The 23901-nt window shown below is 41.2% G+C and overlaps 1 long non-coding RNA gene across 1 annotated transcript in view; it reads right to left on the bottom strand.

The window, feature by feature from the left end:
• Window positions 1–260: 260 nt before the first annotated feature.
• Window positions 261–23901, bottom strand: part of LOC309607673 — a 223221-nt gene continuing 199580 nt past the window's right edge. Inside the window, exon 3 of the long non-coding RNA XR_014232497.1 lies at window positions 261–389. This is a non-coding gene — a long non-coding RNA (uncharacterized lncRNA). The remainder of the gene's footprint in view (window positions 390–23901) is intronic.

Below are 23901 nucleotides of genomic sequence, written 5' to 3'. Positions count from 1 at the left end.
CGGTGCGGGGACCGCTCTTCATCGCGGTGCGCGGGCCCCCCACCACCGCGGCCCCCCCCTTGCGGGGCACAGGCTCCAGACGCGCAGGCTCAGTAGCTGTGGCTCACGGGCCCAGCCGCTCCGCGGCATGTGGGATCCCCCCAGACCAGGGCTCGAACCCGTGTCCCCTGCATTAGCAGGCAGACTCTCAACCACCGTGCCACCAGGGAAGCCCTCTCCCTTAATTTTTTAAACTTCCTCAATCTGTTTGCTTTCTTGAATTTTTTTTTTTTTTTTAATTTTATTTATTTATTTATTTATTTATGGCTGTGTTGGGTCTTCGTTTCTGTGCGAGGGCTTTCTCTAGTTGCGGCAAGTGGGGGCCACTCTTCATCGCGGTGCGCGGGCCTCTCACTATCGCGGCCTCTCTTGTTGCGGAGCACAGGCTCCAGACGCGCAGGCTCAGTAATTGTGGCTCACGGGCCTAGTTGCTCCGCGGCATGTGGGATCTTCCCAGCCCAGGGCTCGAACCCGTGTCCCCTGCGTTGGCAGGCGGATTCTTAACCACTGCGCCACCAGGGAAGCCCTGCTTTCTTGAATTTGGATTTAAAACCATTTCTTCTGCATTTTGTACTCTGTGATGTGTTCATTGAGTTGTTCAACTAATTCTTTGAGAATCTCAACAAAACAGATGATCACTTGCAAAAACACAGGAGTGTGTTTTTGAAAAGCTGTGCATAATCAAATATTTACCTTCAGACATATGTACAAATCACTACATACTTATAAATGTATTTCTCATTTACAGGGATTTTGTATTGTGGACCATTTTTATAAAGTTAATAACAATCCCATTAATTTCTACTTTTAGTGGATTTCAGATCTAATATCCCAAATCTATCCTCAAACCCACAGCTAGAGAGATTTCTAAACCAAAAACTCCAATCCCTTCATTCTTTTACTTAAAGCCTTTCAGTTGATTCCTTATGGGCCTCAGGATAAAGTCCAAACTCATTATTTTTCACAAGACCTTTCACTACCTAGGCTTACTTATCTTTCTAGTCTCATCTATAGATTAAGTTATGGGCAAAAAAAAATCCACGATGAACAAAATATCAAAAATATAGGTAGAGACAGGCTATCTGTTGATGTTTGCTTAGTGATCTCTGTTATTGTGCGATGGGAATTCTAATCAGCCCAACCTTGGCCAGGGGAGGCGGTTTTATGAGGGTTGACAGTGGCCTGCGACCAGATTGGGCAATGTGGGACTTTATACGTAGACATGTTTTTTGACTGTAGAGATTTTATTAGCTTCTTCCACTTGATTCAACCTATGGAGCATTTTGGGGTAAGTGCATCGAGGGATGTATATATATATATATTATTTTTTTTTCGCTTCAGGCTCCAGTATGGCTGCACGTGGCACTGAATCAGAGTATCACATCCTCCTATTTGATCTGGGAGATCCAATGAAGGCTGATCTGGGATCCTTGGGGACAGTAATATGCATGGTGGGGGGAGAAGGTCAGCTACCTTGCTCAGATTTTTAGCTCTAAGTGAACCTTGAACCACCCCCACTGCCCCTCAGCCACACACACCCCCCTTTGTCTTTGGGCCCAGCCTCCCAGCCCATTTGCATAACCCCAACACCATGGTTTCTCCCAACTCTAGTCCTTTGCACAAGCTGCCTCTCATGCAGAGAAGGTTCTTACCGGTGTCTTTTTGCTGGGCGAACTTCTACTTTCACTTCACTCTTGATTAGAGGTTGCTTCCTCTAGAAACCCTTTCCTTACCCCCAAAGGCTGCAAGACTAGGTTAGGTGTCCTTCCTGTGGGCTCTGCAGCACCCTGCACGGACCACATGTGCTTCACGGCTCCCCCAGTGTAAGCGTTCATGCATCTCTCTCCTGAGCTGGACTGTTAGGTCCTCAAGGGCAGGATTGTATCCTGTGTACTCTTATATCCCCTGAGCCTAGCCCAGTTCTGGACACAGAGTAAATGCTCAATTAGCCGTTTATTAAATGACTAATTAAATGAATTAATACCTGGGTTGAGGGGCTTTGAATCTAAAATAAACACTAACTTTCTTCCCCCCCAAATTAAAATTAGTTAGCAATGTTGCACTACATTGTATTGTTAAGTACAGTCAACCTTTGTTTTCTTCCTGTGCTCTTTTCTCCTCTGTTCTTTTTGGGGCTTTGCGTCCCTCCGTGGGAGAGCAGCAGGCATCACCCAGGAACCTGGCGCTGAGCCTGCGGCGCTGAAGTCCCGGCACCGCACGCCTCCTGCATCAGCAGCAAAGAAACACTGGCCCTCAAACACCCTCATAGCAGTGCTTTCTCCAGAGGAAGACCCATGAGTCACAGAGACATAGAACATGCTTTCCATAAAACCTGCATTAGGCATTATTTACCACTGCTGTAGAGGGGAACCAGTACAACATGTTCAGAAAAGGGGCTGCTGACCTCGATTTTTTTTCAAATATAATTAAAGATATTCCCTAGTGATGGCTCACCTAGAATTCAATTAATTTTGAGCATGTGTGGGTGGGGAGGGGAGGGGGAATTGGAGGAAGGTGGTGAAAAGGTACAAGCTTCCAGTTATAAGATAAATAAGTACTAGGGATGTAATGTACAACATGATAAATATAATTAACACTGCTGTATGTTATATACGAAAGTTAAGAGACTAAATCCTGAGTTATCACAAGGAAAAAATATGTTTTTTTCTATTCCTTTAATTTTGTATCTATATGTGATGATAAATGTTCATTAAACTTATTGTGGTAATCATTTCATGATGTATGTAAATCAAATCATTATGCCATACACCTTAAACTTATACAGTGCTGTATGTCAATTATATCTCAATGAAACCGGAAGGAAAAAAATTTTGAGCATGTGCACATGTATACACAAATATGCACATATATACATGTAAACCCATATATACACATGTGTATCTATATATGCTTTTATATGTACTTATGCATCTATGTATGTCTGTGCATACATGTGTATATATGCATATATAGCCACATATAGATATGCATATGTGCATATATAATTATACAAATACAAAGATTATATACATATTTATAGTCTTGTAAAATTTTAATAATTTAGGTCGGGAGTCAGCAAACTTTTAATGTAAAGGGTCAGATGGGCTTTGTGGGCCACACCATCCTCTGATACAACTAGTATTCAACTCTGCCATTATACTGTGAAAACAGCCATAGACAGTACGTAAACATATGAGTTTGGCTGTGTTCCAATAAAACCTTATTTACAAAACAGGAGTGGGCTGGATTAGGCCCACTAGCCATAGTTTGCCAGCCCTCTTCTTAGATTAGAGGTATGATTGGAAGACTTAGTAAATGGCATTTAACACAAAATTATCTAAGGTTTTGATAACCATATAATGTAGTTATTATATTCTCATATTGAATACTATGACAAAGTACAAATTCTATGCATAAGAACATAAAGTGTGTTCTCTGGTTAGTAGAATTTAAATCCATAAAAACTATGAGAACAACTACCTGTTATAAAAGGATTTATCTAAAGCACAAGTATTCTCCATTTTTCATCTTTAATAATTATAATAATGTTGTCCAGCATCAATACTTTAAAATGTTCTGTGAATCATCCATATTTCCTCATCCATTCAGCAAGCTCTCCGGAAGTGGATGCTCTTTGATTTCCTACATTTTCCTTAGAAAACAAAATCTAGGGCCTTCCCTGGTGGTGCAGTGGGTAAGACTCCAAGCTCCCAATGCAGGGGGCCCGGGTTCAATCCTTGGTCAGGGAACTAGATCCCACACGCATGCTGCAACTAAGAAGTCTACATGCCGCAACTAAGAAGTCCACGTGCTGTAACTAAAAGATCCCGCATGCTGCAACTAAGACCCGGCGCAGCCAAAATAAATAAATAAATTTACCGAAAAAGAAAGAAAGAAAACAAAATCTATATTACATGTTTCCCCGCTACAAGTCCTGAAAGAACCTGCAATAGCAACAGTGTCCTTTAAAGGCAACCTAATCTTTTAGACATACGACATTTTACCCCTTTCTGGCTCACATTCAATTTCTGTCACACAATCTCCTGACCAGAATAAAAGCAAGGCACTTGGCTCTACTCAGCACAATATCAGTCAGGAACACCACATGTAGAAGTGATGGTGGGCACAGGAGCCTCCCCTGTGTGCCTGGGGTGAACAAATGTCATGGCGAGAAATGACTGAGCATTGTTCAGTCTGAGAAAGATGAAACAGCCATCCTGAAATGAGGTGTGCGGTTAATTGCATTTACAGCTAGCACTGCCTTTTGCAATTTACCAAAGATTCAAGTACAAAAGTGACTGAAGACAAGTTCACGTGGACTGCAGCTCCTGTGAATTTTTCTGTGGTCAAGACATGAACATTCAGAGCTCTTTGCCATTCACTGTTGTTTTCACTGAGCAGATTAGACTGTAGAGAGGAAAGACTGGCCACTCACGTCTTGACCTCTGAGGTAGGGTTGCGTCTTTAAAACCATTCTAAATAACTTTTTCCCAGAACATGCATTTCTAAATCACAATACTGATCATTTCGCAATTGAGGAACAAAATTCAGGGAATATATTTTGACTTCAGACTTTGAGAGTATCATTGCATAAGAGGTATCTCAATATTTATTTTTATGGAACTCTTCCCTCCACTCTTAGCCTACATAAATTATGAGTTTTTCAGAATTAACATACCATAGTTACCATCATTGCCTTTAAAGGTAGTGTTACCTTTTATTCCAAGTCTAATTTTTTTATACCTTCAGTAGAAGGCATTCTTTCTCCAGTCTCAGATTTTTTTGAACACTTCTGATGTTTATTTGTTCAAACAGTATTTCTGAATTCATGTTAAATGTTAAAAATATGCTAATAAATCTGACCTCAGAGCAGTTATGGCCACTTTCCACTATTCTTTCATCTGCTAGGTCACTGTGAGAATAGATAAAAAATAGAAGCAGCTGCAGTTGTATCTTAAAAGTTCCAAGTATCAATAGACAGTAGTGCACTTCTTGGGACTGTGAAGAACACACAGTGAAAAGGAGTAACTGAGTAGAACTAAGACAAGGGAAGTCAGGGTCATGATGTGTCCACTGCCTCAACCTCCCATGACTTATAGATGATTTCTGAATATCTCAAGAAAGCAATATATCTGTCAAATAGCTAAAACCACAGTGATACTCAGACCCCAGGAAAAGAAAGATGGGAATTAAAATGGCACGGCTGATAGGATCTGGTTGTTGAATGATGGAGATGAAAAAGAAAGAATGAACTGGCTGGTGAGCACAGACAGGCTTTAGACAACCAAAGTCATGTAATTAAACACCACATAATCAGAGGCGAGCAGAAAGTCTCTTTATATCTCATAATACCTGCCTCTTGGTCCCAGCCCAGCATTTCCATATCAGTTCTATTTTGACGGGATAATAGCTTCTCCTTTATGTCCAACCACTCACCACTCATGCTGGGCTTTTCTCCACCTCCCTCCCCCGACCCAGGTTTTCTCCTGCCAAGAAGGGAGATAAGTGTCTGCAAACAGCACTGGTTTGACAGTCATTTGCATCAGGAAAATTGCCTGCATTCCTGCTCAAGCCCGCCCGAGAGCTCCCATTATGCAAGAGGCCACCCAGGTCCTGTTTTCCTCCCCCCACCCAGTGGAAGCCAAAAATTGAAGGATACCCTTTTAGAGTTTGCATGGGCTGTTTTTGGAGAGAAGCCACGTCCACTTTGTGTTTGGCACCGTGTGTGTGTGTGTGTGTGTGTGTGTGTGTGTGTGTGTGAGAGAGAGAGAGAGAGAGAGAGAGAGAGAATCTTCTGTCTTCAAAAGGAGACAAAATGTTTTCCAGTTCCTTCCTTAAGGTGCTTTAGTATTCTCACATTTTAATTTCCTCCTTTGGATCGGTATAATTACCATTCAAATCTGTTATACTCCAAAAATAAGCTAATTCCCCAAATGTATTCATACAGCCTACACACACACACACACACACACACACACACACACACACACACTCTGCTATCATCCATTCCATTATGTCCAACATCATGGTATTCATTCGTGAACTCTTCCACCCTTAAGCCATAGCTGATAGCTTTGCACCAAGAGAACTTCCCTGCTTATTTCCCAATTTGGTGGTGCTAATAGGACCTGGAGTGTCTACTCCTACAGCTATTCCTTCACACGGTTCTGTTCACCAGAGGTAGATGGAGACCCTGGAATTCTCACCTACAAAGGCTGAACCTGACTGGGTTGTCCCTAGACTCAGGCCAGGTTCCACCTCAATCAAAGCAGGTATTAGCTCACAGTGTTCATGTACCAGATTACAAATCAAACCCATTAGACAAAACTCACTCATCTGTAAAGTGTCATAGAGCCACCAACCTGCACAGTTCTTTATATAATTTATACAACAATCATATTTTGTGCTCTCATTTTCCTACCTGTGCATTTGCAAAATATGCCCAAATAACCAGTGTTTCTAATTTTCCACTTGAAAGAAGCATAAGAAATCTGTCTTATCTTAATAAACAGAAAAAAAATCCTTAACCATGAACAGAAAGTCAGAAAACAAGCCTCTGATAAGAGGAGATGAAGAAAGCATGCAGGACTAACTTAGCTTCTGGTAACTGTGACAGGGAATTTAAACAATTCCAAGGAGGATTTCAAAAATAAAACCTATAAACATGTTTATTCACCAATTGAAAAATATGCTATCATAGAGCTCTTCACCTGCTTCTCCTCTTAAATTTGGTATTTTCTTCATGGTTAGTGAACTCTGGGGTCCCAGCCCTTCCTTATACAATGTAGCGTTCCTACCAGGATGACTCACTAACCTGGTGCTATGATCTGAATGTTTGTGTCCCCTGAAATTCCTATGTTGAAATCCTAACTCCCCAGTGAGATGGCATTAGAAAGTGGGGCCTCTGGGAGGTGCTTAGGGCATGAACAGGATTAGTGAAGAGACCCTCATCCCTTTTTCCATTTGAGAACACAAGAGGACACACTACCTGTGAACCAGGAAGTGGGCCTAAACCAGACGTTGAATCCGCCGGCCCCTTGATCTTGGACTTTTCAGACTCCAGAACTGTGAGAAATAAATTTCTGTTGTTTATAAACCACACAGTCTATGGCATTTTGTTATAGCAGCCTGAACTAAGACACTTGTTTAAATGTTTTCAGATGATAAAAGCAACAGAACTTCAGAAAGTGAACAAAATGAAACTCTGTAATTCCATGCCCAACACAAAACTGCTTTAAGTTTTATATATTCCCTTCCAGACCTTTAAAATTTTGAATCCTCACTTTAAAGTATTTCTATTAAACAAACATGAGAACTAATTTTAGAAACCATCACAAAAATCATAAAAGATAAACAATTAGAATAATCTCTAATCCCTCCACCCAGAGATGAACATTGTTAATATGTATAAATCCAGTTTTTTCTCTTCATACACTAAAGCATATTTTTAAATGGATTATTTCTCAATGCTCTTATGGCTCTGTTCTACCTTTATTCATTGGTTCATTCATTCAATAAACATTTATTGAGCACCTATTGGGTTGGCCAAAAAGTTCGTTTGGTTAGTGAATACGTTGTTCAATAAAGTTCTTCGTGAAAATGAAAAATACCTTTTATTTTTACTTAAAAATGAATGAACTTTTTGGCCAACCCAATACTACGTACCAGCCAGCACTTTATGGGGTAAAAATGAACTACAAAGGTGCCATAGCCCCTCATGGTTCTCATGACATTTATAACCTAAAGAAGATAGATCTGAAAAAAAATTACTAATTTCTCTTTGAGGACAAAATTGTATTTGTCTATTGGCCTTAAAGTTTCATCTCCCTTTCAAACCTCTCCCGCTATCTCGTCCCCACAAATTCCAATCTCCTTCTACTTTTTGTGCATTCATACACCTGCATCACAATTCAAATGAGAGGTGCCCTGGAACTCTCGGTTCCTTCTTGTACATTTCACCCCCATGTCCTCCAAGGGCAGATGAGTCACTGAGGGTGGAGGCAGCTCTGTAGAGCACGGATTGTACCACGAGTGGTCTTGCAAAAGTTTCTGATTACACCTACAAAGCTATGAGAGTTCTGAGAATTCTACTGATAGGAAGGAGGGGCGTTTGGAAGAGGAAGTCAGAGCTGGTGGTCATAGCACAGCTATCAAAGAAGCTGGGCTAAGAAAGAGGAAACATTAATTCTCCTTTTTGGCTGCCAGGCAGCACTTTTGTTTGCGGAAAAACAAACACATTGTGCCATGGCCGAAAGCCTAGAGGAACCGGAACCCATATGCGGTGTGGCGCTGCTGCACCAGGCCTTGTGGCCCTGGAATGGGATGCTGTGCGAGTCTCAGTGCCAGGCTCTGAGTGGGCCTCTTGCTCAGCCAGAAGCTGGGTCTGATTCTCCTAGCCAAGGACTGGGAGCAATTATTTGATTAGCTTCACCCAAGTTTCTACCCTGATTTGGCTGTGGACACATGTACTCTTTCTTTTCTTTTCTTTTTTTTTTTTTAATGTCTTCCTAATATTGCTGAGGAAAATGGCCAATATCTTAACCTTTTCAATAGATGAAGAAAAGACTGTTAAAGGCAAAAGACCATGAACAGAGGATGTTCCATGTCTGCATGGTAAGATGGACCTTACAGTCCACTTGGTCATGGTCTGTACCCCAGAGGACATCATTGATTTGGTAACATTTGACTTTCCCTCTCTGTAGAAGGACTAAGCACAGAGGACCTTCTGATCCATCTTTGCATCCTCAGTACTGACGCAGGGCCTGGTCCATAGCTGGCACTCAACACTATGAAACTATGACAAATCCTTACTTGATAAACTGAGAATGTGACATGCCGAAAAATGTTAGCATGAATGGAGCGGGTTTCCACTCCATACATAAGCAGCAAGATATGATCAAATACATACAGAGTGAAGTAAATCAGAAAGAGAAAAACAAATACCGTATGCTAACGCACATATATGGAATCTAAAAAACCGGTACTGATGAACCTAGTGGCAGGGCAGGAATAAAGACGCAGACTTAGAGAACAGACTTGAGGACACAGTGGGGAAGGGGAAGCTGGGACGAAGTGAGAGAGTAGCATGGACATACATACACTACCAAGTGTAAAACAGATAGCTAGTGGGAAGCTGCTGCATAGCACAGGGAGATCAGCTCAGTGCTTTGTGACCACCTAAAGGGGTCGGATAGGGAGGGTGGGAGGGAGATGCAAGAGGGAGGGGATATGGGGATACATGTAAACATACAGCTGATTCACTTTGTTGTACAGCAGAAACTAACATAACATTGTTAGTTAAGATATTAAAAAAAAAGATATAAAAAAAGATATCATATAAAGATATAAAAAAAAAGATATAAAAAAAGAAAGATACAAAGATATAAAAAAAGATATGAAAAAAGATATAAAAAAAGATAGATATAAAAAAAGATATAAAAAAAGATATGATCAAATAAATCCAATAAAGATATAAAAGATAAAGATATAAAAAAATAAAGATATTAATAAAGATATAAAAACTCCAATAAAGATATAAAAAAAAAGATATAATCAAATAAAGTTTCACTTTATTTCCAAGGCAATTGTTTTCAGAATTATTATTTCATTCTCTTTTGCCTCTCTAAAAGCCCTCTGCTTTCTAGATGTATTTCTCTTCCCCACACACCTTTTATCCTTTGCCCCTTCTTCCCTGCCCACTCCCATCTCCCTTCCTGGTGATCTTGGCACCCCATGGCTTTAGCATCCACCTCTCTGTCCATGCTCCTAAATCTAAATCTATGCCCCGGCTTTTCTCCAGGGCCCCAGACCTGGTCTTCCAACTGCCTTGTAAGCATTTTCCACACTGATGTCCTGGAGGGACCTCAAATATAACTTACCACCAAATGAGCTCCTTACGTTCCCACCTGCTCCCACCCCACCTGCTCTGCCACTGCTATTTCCTTTTGTATTTAGTGGCATCACTTCAGGCAACCAAAGCTGGAAACACTGGCAATACCTCCTACTGGAATGTCAAACAGGGCTGTTTCTGCCTCATTTTTTATTGAGGTACCAAGACAACTGTGGTAGGCTGAGTAATTTTTCCCCCCAAAGATGGCCGCATCCTAATCTCTAGAACCGGTGAATATGTTACCTTCCATGGCAAACAGGACTTCGTGGATGTGATTTAGTTAAGGATCTTGAGATGGGGACTTTGCCATGGGTTATCCTGGTGGGTCCAATGTAATCACAAGGGCCTTTGTAAGAGAGGTCAGTCAGGGAAGGAGGGGAGAGGACAGAAGCAGAGCTTGGAATGATGCAACCCTGAGCCAACATGGCTCTAGAAGCTGGAAAAAGAAAACAAACAAATAAAAAACCCAGACTCTTCTAGAACCCCCAGAAGGAATACAGTCTTTGATTTTAGCCCCATAAGACCCATTTCAGTCTTCTGACCTGCAAAGCTGCAAGATAATACAATCATGTTGTTTTAAGTTTGTGGTAATTTGTTACAGCAACCATAGGAAACTAGTACAACAAGAGATTTCAAATAGCAAAGTGAGTGGGAGACAGGTTTCCAAAGAAAGCATCCTCTCTGATGTCTGCTCCAAGGATCAAGTTGACAGAGATGGGTCAGGGTGAAGAAGGGATTTGGTGAGGAGATGGGCAAGGGGATAGCTCTAGGGGAGCTGTTAGCCTTTGTGGGTCTCCTCCCTTTCCCCCTTTTAGGGGAGGGGGTGGGTGCAACTTCCAACCACAGCCTGGTGAGCTCTCCTACTGGAGAGCTTCAGAATGTGTTTCTTGCTGTTGGGACACACAGACGACTACTGCTTGATACACCCCTGCAAAGGCTGAGGCTGACTGAGGTCAAAGGCTGAGGTCCGACCCCATCTGGGAAGTTGGGAGGGCCAGAGGGTATAGAAATCCCAGGGCAAGTGAAGGACTCAGGAGGACAGACTGGGAGGCTGAGGCAGGAGAGTGCTGCTGTGGGACCTTCCCTCCCAGAGACAGTGGCGACAAGGGGTGCGTTAGGGTTTCCCTGGGACCAGTGTGGGTCACCCGGGAGACAGGGAAGGTGTGGGGTCGTCTGTCCAACAGGGTCACCTGGAGGGCAAGGCAGAGGGAGGAAAGTGGCTGGGACGCACTGCCGAACGCCTGCCCAGGGCTGAGGAAGGAGCGGAGTGCTGCAGAGACAGGCCAGCAGGGAATCCCAGAAGCGCTCCCAGTGAGCAGTGCGAACAGCCGAAGCCAAAGTAAGAGCTGACCCAGCCCCTTATCTCTTCCGAGTCCTGACTAGTCCATGAGACTGGACACTCTAATTCCCAAATTGAGCCTGTTCTGTAACTAAAAGTGACTAGAGAGGCTTTGTCCAAGCGTAACTGGAAAAGTCATGCAGGGGCTGCCTCGTCTTAGCCAGAAACAATGAGCCCCCTCCCCCATCCCCGATAAAGTTCAAAGGGACAGTGGGAGAAAATAAAGTTGCTTTTTGGTACAAACCATGCCTCTTGCTTGTGCACTACCTGTCCCACCCTTGGATGTTCCTCGCTGCTCTTGGCCAAGTCCCACCGCGCCCCGCCACGTTCCCCTCCCCACCTGCTCTCAGACCCGCCACTCCTTTATGTGCTACGCGGTCTCCCTGCCTTCATCTCCCCCCATTCCAGTCCAACTTCACCACCGTGGCCTCTGCCATCCTCCCCAACTCTCGATGACCCTGTCACGAGCTGCTCAGAACTTGCGGGCAGTTCCCTGATCTCAAGTCTAGAGAATGAGGTTCCAGCTGCTTTGTGTGGCCTTCAGGGCCCTTCACAATCCTGCTTCCTGTCACTCACACCATGTTCCTTGTCTTCTTGTTACTGGGCCTGCTTGCCCCTCTCTGAACATATCATACACCCCAGTACATTTGCTCTTCCTCTTCCCTGGTCACCCCCTCCCCTAGCCCATCACACCCCACTCTCTGTGAAAGTCCTAAACCATCCATTGAAGGCCCAGTGGAAATGTCAGTTCCGCTATGAAGCCTTGGCCCGTCTTCCCGAGCAGAAGTGACCCTCCCTCTCTTCCTCCTTTGGGTCCCACCAGCACTTTATTCATTCCCAGTGCAGGGCACGGTGCTGGCTGCTGGGGTACCAGGTAGGTAAGACATGGCCTTTGTCCTGAGGCCCTTCTGGACGCTCAGTCTACTGAGATGCTGATAAGCAGAGAGGTACAACCGACAGCAGCAGTGGCTGGGCGTGGTCCCTTAACCATGACCTGATTGTGTTACAGTTTATAATACACGATTACAAGATAACACACATCTCCTCCACTAGTGGTGAACCACTAGTCTGGTAAATTCCCAACGTCAAGGATCAGGTTTTAGGCCCCTTTGCCTCCTCTAGAACAGTGTCCTCTAGAACATACAGTCCACATTCCACGAGGGTCAGTTTAATGGAAGTAAAAGATAAAAATTCTGTCTTTAATTTGTGTAGCGATTTATAGGCATCAAGGCAATTTTCACAAGCCCGTCTAACTGACTTCGCCAGAACCGTGGTCTCTAGCGTGGCTGCTTTCAAAAAATATTCTTCCCCAGGCCCCACCCCCATCGACACTGATGTAATTACTTGGTGTGGGCTCAGGCACTGATATTTAAAAAAAAACAATCTTTTGGTGATTCTACCAGGCAGCTAGGATGGAGAAGCTCTGCTCTCCAAGTGGTGCAGATACTACCTCCACTTGGTATATGGGAAAGTGGAAGCAGAGAGAGGTTAAATAATTTGCTTGAGCTCATGTAGCTTCATAAGGATGGAATCAGGACACAGATTCAGGATGGCTTCACCTCAGGGAAGGCAGCACAAATAGTGAATGGAGCTCTGATTAATGTGCAGGGTCTTAGCTTAGAAAGTGCCAGCAACGTTGGCCTCCTGGGGGAAGGATGGCCATTAGCAGTAGGGAGCCCAAGGGGAAGTGCTGTTTACTAGGGCCGGTGTCAAAAAACAGGAGAAGACCTGCTTCTTTGTGACAGGTCAGACAAAATACAACATTCTTTACCATGTGCTTCTTTGCCTATCAATCTTTATCTTTTTTTTAAAAATAAATTTATTTATTTATTTATTTTTGGCTACGCGTTGCTGTGCACGGGCTTTCTGTAGTTGCGGCGAGCAGGGGCTACTCTTCATTGTGGTTTGCGGACTTCCCATTGCGGTGGCTTCTCTTGTTGCAGACCACAGGCTCCTATGGGCTTCAGTAGCTGTGGCACGAAGGCTCTAGAGTGCAGGCTCAGTAGTTGTGGCACACGGGCTTAGTTGCTCCGCAGCATGTGGGATCTTCCCGGACCAGGCCCTAACCCGTGTCTCCTGCATTGGCAGGCGGATTCTTAACCACGGCACCACCAGGGAAGCCCCAATCTTCATCTTGATTAATGGTTTCTCTGAATTCACTTGCCCTCTTCCAGTAAGTCAATCTTAGACACTCCAGCCTGAGGTGTTAATTTGGTTGATTAAACAAAAGGGATCTCTTAGAAGTCATCTTAAGACTCTGAAGGCCAAATTTCCCCAGAAACATTCACTTCTGCCAGATTCCAAGGTTCATGAAAATACCCATGAATTAGTAGGAAGTAGTTCCTCAGTTTTAACTTCAATTGAACTTTGTTCAAAACCATGAAACTCAAAGAAGAGTAAGAAACCATAAAACTAGTCACCACTCAGATAGCCCCTAGGTTGTGAATAAGTTGAATTCCAAAAGTTTGTAAATCAGTTGTTTGGAACGCATATAGGCTTTCCTGCAGAAATCATCTTTGAAATAGTGGTAACATTCTCAAGATCTCCCATAAAGTTTATCTCATGCAGGAGATAACCAAGATTATTAACGGAGAGAAGAATTCCAGAAATTCTCCATGAGTATTTTCTGGGAGAAAAGCAGACTAAAGAAGAACTACAATTCCTGGGCTGGGGGCGGTGGAGGTGCTCAATTGTCTCCAAGCAAGTGAGAAACCAAGAGCGCACAGTCTTTTGCTGTTCAAGGCTGGATGAAAATGCCAGCAGAAGTGATGATTACACAATTTACCATTTTATGTTGGGAATTGAGTGCACACACACACACATACATATACACACATGGATATGTGTATACATACAACCCTCCCACACATATGTGTATACACGCATACATATTTACATACACACATGAACATGGATTTAGGAGTCAAAAGAATCTCGCAGAGAGGAGCAGTTTCCCGGTACCCAGCCTTTCAGTCTTTGGGTGAGATACCGGGAATGAGGCAGGGATGGCCAGGACTCCATGCATCACTGCCACATGACTTTGGATCTTTTATCTGAACTCTCGAATATCACATAATCATACAGCCACATTTTACTCTGCTCTTCTGCAAAGTACAAGGTTATCAGGAAACTCCAGTTGACCTATATTACACTATAATGCATGAGGTTAATTGCATGATATCATTCTGTATCACACTGAGGATCTGAGGAAAGCTTTTCTCCTTAGGATAAGATCTACAAGCACATTACATTTTCATATTTTGCACTCCTTAATAAAGCACAGCCTGAAGCATAAGTCACATGAAACAAGTTCTATAAACTATAAAACCAGACTTCATGCCCCTATCTCATATCGCATACAAAAACTAACTCAAAATGGGCCAGAGGCCTAAATGTTAATGCAAAAAAACTCTTAAAAGAAAACTTAGGAGTAATTCTTTGTGACTCGGGATTAGGTAAAGGTTTCTTAGATATGACACTGAAAGCAAAAGTGACAAAAGAAAAAGTAGATAAATCAGAGTTCATCAAGTTAAAAACGTTTGTGCTTCAAAGGACATTTTTATGAAAACAAGATGACCCTACAGAATGGTAGAAAATATTTGCAAATTACATATTTGACAAGGAAGTTGTTTCCAGAATATATAGGGAACTCTTGCAGCTAACAATAAGAAGACAAATAACCTAATTTTAGAAGTGGGATGAAATTTGAATAGACATTTCTCCAAAGAAGATATACAAATGGCCAATGAAAAGATGATTAAAGCCATATGTCACTAGACAAATGCGAATCAAACTCACAATGAGATACAAGTTCACACCCACTAGGATGGTTAAACTAAAAAAGACAGACAATAACAAGTGTAGATGAGGATGTGGAGAAGTTGGAACCCTCACACATACATTGCTGATGGGAATGTAAAATGGTGCAGCCATCAGGGAAAACAATTTGGTAGTTCCTCAAAAAGTTAAATATAGAATTACCATATGATCCAGCAATTCCACTCCAAGAGAAATGAAAACGTATGTACACACAAAGACTTATACAGGAATTTGTACAAGTAGCAGAATTTTTCATAATAGCCAAAAAGTGAAAACAACTCAAATGTCCATCAACTATAAAATGGATAAACACGAGGTGGTATATCCATACAATGGAATATTATTTGGCCATAAAAATGAACTACTGACACATGTTACTACACAGGTGAACTTGACAACATCATGCTAAGTGAAAGAAGTCAGACACATATTGTATGTATTATATGAAATGTCCAGAATATGCAAATCCATAGAGATAGAAAGCAGATTAGTGGCTTCCTAGGGCTACAGGAGGAGGAGGGGGAGGGAGAAATGAGGAGTGACTGCTAATGGGAAAGGGGTTTCTTTTGGGGGTGATGAAAATATTCTGCAATTAGTGGTGATGGCTGTACAACTTGCTAAAAATCACTGGATTGTCCATTTTAAAAGGGCAAATTTTATGGTATGTGAATTATATCTCAATAAAGCTGTTAGAAAACCCCAGAATGCACAATCCCTGCATCCATAGAGGGGGAGGTCCAGGACCACCACTTATTCTCTTATCAACGGAGGGTGGTCTGATTAAGAAGCACTGCATTGTCAATCACTGGAAACCTTTTTTTAAAAAAATTTATTTATTTAATTTTATTTATTTTTGGCTGCGTTAGGTCTTCGTTGCTGCGCGCAGGCTTTCTCTAATTGCGGCAAGCGGGGGCTACTCTTCATTGCAGTGCACCGGCTTCTCTTGTTGCGGAGCACGGGCTCTAGGCTCGCCGGCTCAGTAGTGGTGGCTCACGGGCTCTAGAGCACAGGCTCAGTAGTTGTGGCGCAGAGGCTTAGTTGCTCCGCGGCATGTGGGATCTTCCCGGACCAGGGCTCGAACTCGTGTCCCCTGCATTGGCAGGCAGATTCTCAACCACTGCACCACCAGGGAAGCCCACACTGGAAACCTTTGATTTATTCCTCTCCTTTTGTTCAGAGAGGTGAGCATCTGCAGACAGCTCTCTGGCACAGAGTGAGGTGTTCCATCAGGATATGCAGAAATAGCATCCCACCTACCGAATATCTGTCATCTATGTTCAGATTGCTTTTTCATTTTTCCTCTCTCTTTTTTTTAAAAAAATTATTAAATAAGTACAGTTCCCCAATAGGAAGCTCTAACTTTTGATTGGATAATACTCAGGTCATATTCTTTGAAAGCTCAAAGATTTTTCTCCTGGTAGAATGGTTCTTCAATGGTGGTCTGAAGCCAGCAGGTGGTCCTTGACCAGCCAGTAAATCAAGCATCTACGGCTCCCTTGTGGACAGGGCAGGGCAGGGCGGGGAGGATGCATGAGGACGCAGTGGGGTGGGGATGGTGGTGAACAGTGAGGGGAGCAGCTGCCTTGCCTAAGTAGGGCAGCCACTTTCCACTGGTAATAGAAGCTGGAAAACTGGATTTTGTTTTTTAATGTAAACTCTTCATTTTTTAAAATGCTGGTAACGAAACTTTAAAAAAATTTAAATCACTTGTGCAGGCCAAACAAAGCATTTGTGGGCTGAGTTCCAACCACAGACCACAAGTGTGTGATCTAGGCTATAAGTGGTCTCTGCCCTGGTTCTTCTGTGTAATTAGTATCAAAATTTCAAATTTGAATTTCAAATCAGAAAGTGAGTATTAAAATGGTACCTGGAGTCCATCTAATTTAACCTCTCACCCCATGTTAAAATCCCTTCTGTAACAGATGGTCACCCTGAATTTAAGTAAGTTAATAATTCAAACCAGAAATATGCAGGTTCTTCATTGGCTTCTTATTTAAAACATTGCAGGGTAGGATTAGGTAAGGAGATGGAGGTAGAGGTGGGTTGAGGGGAGCAAGCCTAACATATAGGGCTGGAAAGAGCTTCACTGTTGATTTTTTAAATGATTCTCTCTTATTGCTAATCCTAATACAGGCATACCTTGTTTTATTGAACTTTGCAGATATTGTATTTTTTTACAAATTGAAGGTCTGTAGCAACCCTGCAGCAAGCAAGTCTATTGTTGACATTTTTCCAGCAGGATTTGCTCAGTTCATGTCTCTGTCACATTTTGGTAATTCTTGCAATATTTCAAACTTTTTCATTATTATTATTATATTTGTATGGTGATGTGCGATCAGTGATCTTTGATATTACTTTTACAAAAGGATTACGACTTGATAAAGGCTCAGATGATGATTAGCATTTTTTAGCAATAAAGTATTTTTAAAGTAAGCTATGCACATTGTTTTTTTAGACAAAATGTTACTGCACACTTAATAGGCTACTGTATAGTGGAAACATAACTTTTATATGCACCAGGAAACAAAAAAATTTGTGTGACTCTTTACTGAGATATATGCTTTATTGCAGTGGTCTGGAACCGAACCCACAATATCTCTGATGTATGCCTATATTTTTTTCAACTCTAATTCATTAAAATGTGTCAGCACATTTGGGGCTTAGGTTTTCCAGAATTCCCAGAAGGAAACAGAACGATGGACCTGGAGTGGCCCTCAGAACTATTGTTTTCCTACTCCCTTATTTTACAGTTGATGGAACTAAGGTTCATTAGGTTTAAACTGCTTCTTTAAAGACCTGTCAGACATTTGTGGCTAAATCCTAGTGTAGTTAATATTTCTTTCAATGGATCAAGTTGTAACTGGTAACTAGGATCCAAACGAAACTATGATCACCTTGAAATTTCCTGTAAACTTTTATACTCAACTATCTCAATAGCACTCACCTTTTCAGATATATGAAGATTTTTTTTTAAATCTGGTATTTATTTGACTTTCTGAGCTACTTTAATGTAATAAAGAAGTAACTAACAGAAGTTATCTGTAAGTAGAGTTGACTAGAGATTACTCATGATTCTGAAGACCGGGTTGGCATAAAGCACAGACAATACCCACATCTCATTTAACTAGATCCATCTTCTTAATAAAACCCTTTTGAAAGCTGCTGAGAAGTGTTGAATTAATTTGTGTTTCACTTCCTTTATTTGTCCTCTGAAGGAGATTTGGCAGATAGCGGGGAAGGCAAAGAGAAAAAATGATGGACTTGAAGAACTCCAAAGTGTAGTCCATCCATCCCTAAATAATTGACAATTGTGTGTAACTTGGCACAAACTGCTATGAGTTGAATTCATTTGGTCACCAAGGACAAGGAAAAACAGGGCCTAGCAAGTGTGTGGAGAGGGGCCTGTGGGATCATGCACTTGGCTTGTGTTGGTTTCGGGGTTTTTTTTTTTCTCTTTTGGTACAGCACCTACACACAAATTTGACAAAACAAAATAGGAATAAGAACACAGGCAGTCACAATGACCTCTTATTAAATGCAGAGATAGTTATGAGTCACATTAAAAGTCAACAAAAGCCTCAGTTCCAGTAATCATCAAGATTTTTTGCTGCATTTATACTTGGTCCTTCTCTTTAATTATATAGAGTTGCCCCCAAAGTACTGAAATGATAGACTGGAACACGATTACTTCAGCAGGGGATCAGAGCTTTTGAAATTCATCATTCGTGTTAGCCAAACGCTAAATTCAGCCTGTCTCTCCTCTAAATGCAGTTAGGAACCTTCTAAACCTTTTGTGTGAATCCAGGAGGTAAAATAGTCTGGCAAATTCTGACAGCATCTCTTCCAGAGCACATTTATACTCTGTTAAGAAGCCTAGGCCAACTGCTGCTGGGTTGTCATGGCAACAGACATACACACCATTTACACATCAGCTTCTGAAATGAGCACAAAATAACAAAACCTTCCTGATAAGATGGGATGCGAAGTGAAAGGCTGCATCATGCGTGTAGCCTAATGAAATGTGTTCTGTCTTTTAAACGGCTCTAGCAGGCATGCTGCCCTCTTAGATTGTGTTATATTTACAAGCCAGTGGCAAATTCGTAGGATCTTTCCCACTCTGTGTTAACTTCAGGACAATTCAATTGGTCATTTTTACCAGATTCTCATTTCCTTTTCAAACTCTGCTTACTAATTGATGTCAAACATTATTATAGTAATTGGGGGAAAATGCTCTCTTGCTTATTCCTCCCAGAAATCAATTTCCCTAGTTTTCTGTGGAGGTTTTGTAGGGCACTCATATATTGGAAATGGAGCTGGAGGAGGAGGTGGTCTTTCACAGGCCTACAGAAAGCGAGGTTAATCATGGTTTGAAAGCCTTCTCTTGAAAACGCAGGTTAAAAATAAATAATAAATAGCTATTCACTCCAGTACTTCCCGAGGCATATGGCATCAACAATGGAATGGAACTGTCTGAAATAAAACCACAATGATGAAAAATTTAGACTAAGTGGAAGCTGGATCCTTGAAGGTAAATCTTCGTGATTTAAAATAGAGAATAAGGATGGAAGGTATCCCCTCCATTAACCTTGAAGGGAAACCACAAGGGCTCTATTCATGAGAAGTAAAATTAGCTGTATGTTCAATTTTCATGACATTTTCTATTGCAATAAGCATTCCACAGCATGACTTAATTGCCGCTGAAACACCTAAGAGGAAAGAGAAGAAAGGCAAATAAAGTGTTTGATTGTTGAATGACAAAATAGTCATGGATCCAGGAACATGTAGTAACTAGAGATGGAGTGAGCTTCACAAGCAAAGCATGACTAAAACTCCCATTTCTAATGGTAATAACGTCCCTTCAACTGATTCATCACTCTTTTTCTTCCTATAATCATGAACACTCATCAAATAAGCTCTGACCTTAAAACGTCAAACTGTCTCCTTTCAGTTGTGCTTTTCTATCTTGCAATTTAAAAAATACTTACTGATTTCAATTTTAATTCTGGGTCTTTAAAAAACAATTCCAGAAAGAACCTAGGGATAAAGATCTCCTCATTGTATATATCTTCTTGGGGTGTCACCTTGTAGGTATTACACTTTGACATGGTAGACTGATATGGGAAAAAAGAGCTAAAGAATTTGCCTGCCTCTCCCAGAGATTTCAAACTGGCATCTGGTCACCTGGCAGACATTTTTTTGGGGTAATACAGGCTGGCACCATGTTAAAAGAAAATGAAATAAACACCTTCTAGTCAGAGCAAAAGCTCTGTAGTTTGCCACAGTCCTCTCTACTCTCTAATGTCTGACACCTAGACTGCCCACTTATTTATGTTGCCTGCTCAAAGGCTTTGAGTTCACAGTCATGCACACACTGGCCGATGCTCTTCAGCTTTTCTTCTCTTTGGTGTGCATTCAAATTAAGTCCTTTCTTTAAGACTTGACTCAGGTGCCCCCTCTTCCAGTCCACTGGTTTCACCTGGCCATGCCCCTCACCCCTAACCAGAGCCCTTGGTTCTAGCTCTTACTTGTTCTTTAATCTGGTCATGACATTGAATAGTAATCAAATAGTAAACTCCTGGAGGGCCGGGGTTGTGATTTGCCATTCTTGTGTTTTAATTCAGGATAGTGGTGATTGCAGTGTAGGAGTCCAGTAAACCCCTGTCAGTTTAGTGATAGATGGGAATGCAGAAACCAACAGAGAGAGGAAGTGTGGACACTGGCAAAGCCCCATGGGTTTGCATTGGTTTCAAAAGAAAAACTAAATTTACTGTAAAGTATTTAGATGGTTTCATGATAGGAATAGTTCTCTGGGGAGTTGAAATTGATATTTTGGTTACTAGCAGTATACTTAAAACACACATTTCTGCTTAAAACCTGTAAGTAATAAGGGTTGTCAACAAGTAGGATGAGCTACACATATAAGTAATTTCATAATGTCAAGGGAAGACATGGATTGAATTTAAGTATTTGGTGACTGTATCAGGGTCCTATGGCTGCTATAACAAATTACCACAAATTTAGTGGCTTAAACAACAGAAATTTATTCTGGAGGTCAGAGATCCTAAAATCGAGGTGTCAGTGGGACTGCTTTTCTTTTGGAAGCCCTAAGGGGCAACCTTTTCCCTGCCTTTTCTAGTCTCTAGAGGCCACTCGCATTCCTTGGCTTGTGGACCCAACCTCCATCTTCAAAGCCAGCCAAGCAGTATCTTCAATCTTTCTCTTAGACTCTGATTCTCCAGCTCCCTTTTATAAGGACCCTTATGAATACATTGGACCCACCTAGATAATACAGGATAATCTTTGTATTTTAAGGTTAGTGATTAGCAACATCAATTCTATCTGCAACTTTAATTCCCCTTTGCCATGTAACCAGTTGCAGGGATTGGAGTAGACTTCTTTAAGGGGCCATTATTCTGACTACCACAGTAACAAAAATGTAATAATCCAACACCCAAGAAAATGACTGGTTTATTGGAGTAAGTGAGGAAGCTATCATATAATTCTATTTTAAAATAGTTTAATTCTATTTACTGATATACTAAAATTGTTTATAGAATTAAGGATTCTTTCGTGAGAAGCTGCCATGGTGGAGCAGCATCTGGTTTTGAAACTAAAAATCAATTATTTTTCAAGAAATATGATTCAGTGACTTAGAAGTGTGTTGCTGGAGAAACCACTGATTAGAAAGAAATTAAAACTCCAAAAAATAAGGTGTGTCCCCCCGCCAATCCACACACACATACATATTTGTATCTTGTTGTGATGATACCTGAACCATTTGTGTGGAAAACCTGAAGAAACTGGGACCACTGCTACCCTCTTGCCCAATCCTCCTGGTCAAGTACAATTTCTTGCTGTAATTCACATGAAGCACACATTCTACTATATTTGGATGGACCAAACCTATTTAATCTCCAATCTAGGGTAGAGAGAAGTGGGGGCAGAGGGGTGTCAGGGCTTAAAAAGTGGGGGTGGGAGACTGAGAAAAGGAAGATGAATACATATATGTCATTCAGGAATTTTTATATGGCTGCAAGAAACTTATGTCAAAGTGGCCACAAAATAGGAGGCAAATGAATGTACAACTATGTTTACTACTAGAAACCAAAATTTTTGAATTTATGGTGAGGGAGGAATGGAGAGAGGATGGAAAAGTATGTTTGGTCATTCCCTTCTCTTTCCCTTCATTCCTGACCCCATTACTGGAGGATATTTACTTAATAGTTGATTTCACTCTACTGGGTACTTCCTTTCCCTTCTGTCATTTTGTAAAACATGCCAACTCTCTCCCTCTCCTCTCTTTTTGCCCTGAAAAAATGCAATGAATGCATAAAGACTTGTTGGTACTGAAAAAAATCAAGGTGCAGACACAAGTGTGTGGTGGTGTTTACTTATTGCTTTTTCTCTGCAGACCACTATGTAGTAGACGACAATTATAATTGATTTAGCCAGAAGAGCTATTACTTGGAGAAGTGGAAAGAATATCCCATATTGGTAAGAAAGATAGTAACGACGGGTAGAGGACAGAATTGTAAAATGTAAACTCATGGGTGCACTTCATATCCTTCCGGATTCTATTGTTTCTTTCTGCGGACATATGCTGAGCATCTACCAGGAACCAAACATTGCCGAGCACAAAATTACAAAGAGAAATAAAATCATATTTGTCCCCAAGAAGCTCACATTCTAATAGGGAAGAAAGAAATGTAATTTCATTACTGTAAAGTAGTAAATAAAGTTGTCAAATATACATAAAGCCTGAGAAAACTCCAAAGGTGAGAGAAAGCTAAATGTTCTCCTTAAGAAAAAAAAGTTTAGCTGAACAATCCTTAAATGACAGCTGTGTTTAGTGACAAGGACTCATAACAGAGATTTAGGTTTGTCAATAAGTTAAAAATTGATCATTATACAAAATTACTTAATGAGGAGCTATGCTTTTCTAGAAAAATTATATGAGTGGATAATGTGTTAGGTCCTTGCTTTTTTCTATTAATTTCTGAAGAAATGTTTTATGTTGGGTTGAGAAAAACTATAAAGTGGCACCACCTGGTGGTCACTACCCTAAATGTTTGAATTAGGCTTGTTATTTCAAATACAGTGAGAAATCTTGACTAGCTCAGAAGGCTTCATATTAATGCTTTACGTTAAAATAGCAAACTGATACATGTTCCCAGAAAATCAGAAACAGAGAAAACATTTAGAATTCTGGCTGAAGCAAACTCAATAATATACAGAATAATCTACCACCAAAAAAGAGAGTTTGTATATAGTACTCATTGGACTATATCGGATTTCCACTGTGTAATAAGAATTTCTTATTCTGTTACTTTTTCTCCAGTTTTTTTTTTTAAGCAGGGATTCTTCTGCACAGAACTTCCCTTCATCACCCCCAGTACTGATTTCATCCCCAGCATTTTAGCCAACAAACACTATTTATTGGTTGAAAATTTGTCCTGTAGAATTTTCCACATTCTAGTTTGGGCTGATTACTTCCTCATGATGTGGCTTAATTTGTTCCTCTATTCCTTGTTGCCTATAAACTAGTAGTTTATAAGATTTAGATTAGATGAGATCTTGATTAGATTCCAGTTCAGTTTTTTTTTTTGGTAAGACTACTCGTAGGTGATGCTGTATGCTTCCTATTTCCATCAAAGCCCCAGGCACTAATGACCAGCTATGATGTTAAGATCAGTTGGTGGGCTCATGTGATGTCATAGCATGAGTTGGTAAGGGATCCCTACATTATAAAGTTCCCCCAAAACTTCTCATTGATAGTTTAGACATCCACTGATGGTCCTTGTCTCTATCCATTATT

Source organism: Balaenoptera borealis (genome assembly GCF_965194805.1).
Source record: "Balaenoptera borealis genome assembly, chromosome: 12".
NCBI classification, from domain to species: domain Eukaryota; kingdom Metazoa; phylum Chordata; class Mammalia; order Artiodactyla; family Balaenopteridae; genus Balaenoptera; species Balaenoptera borealis.
This window is presented reverse-complemented; position numbering and strand designations above follow the sequence as displayed.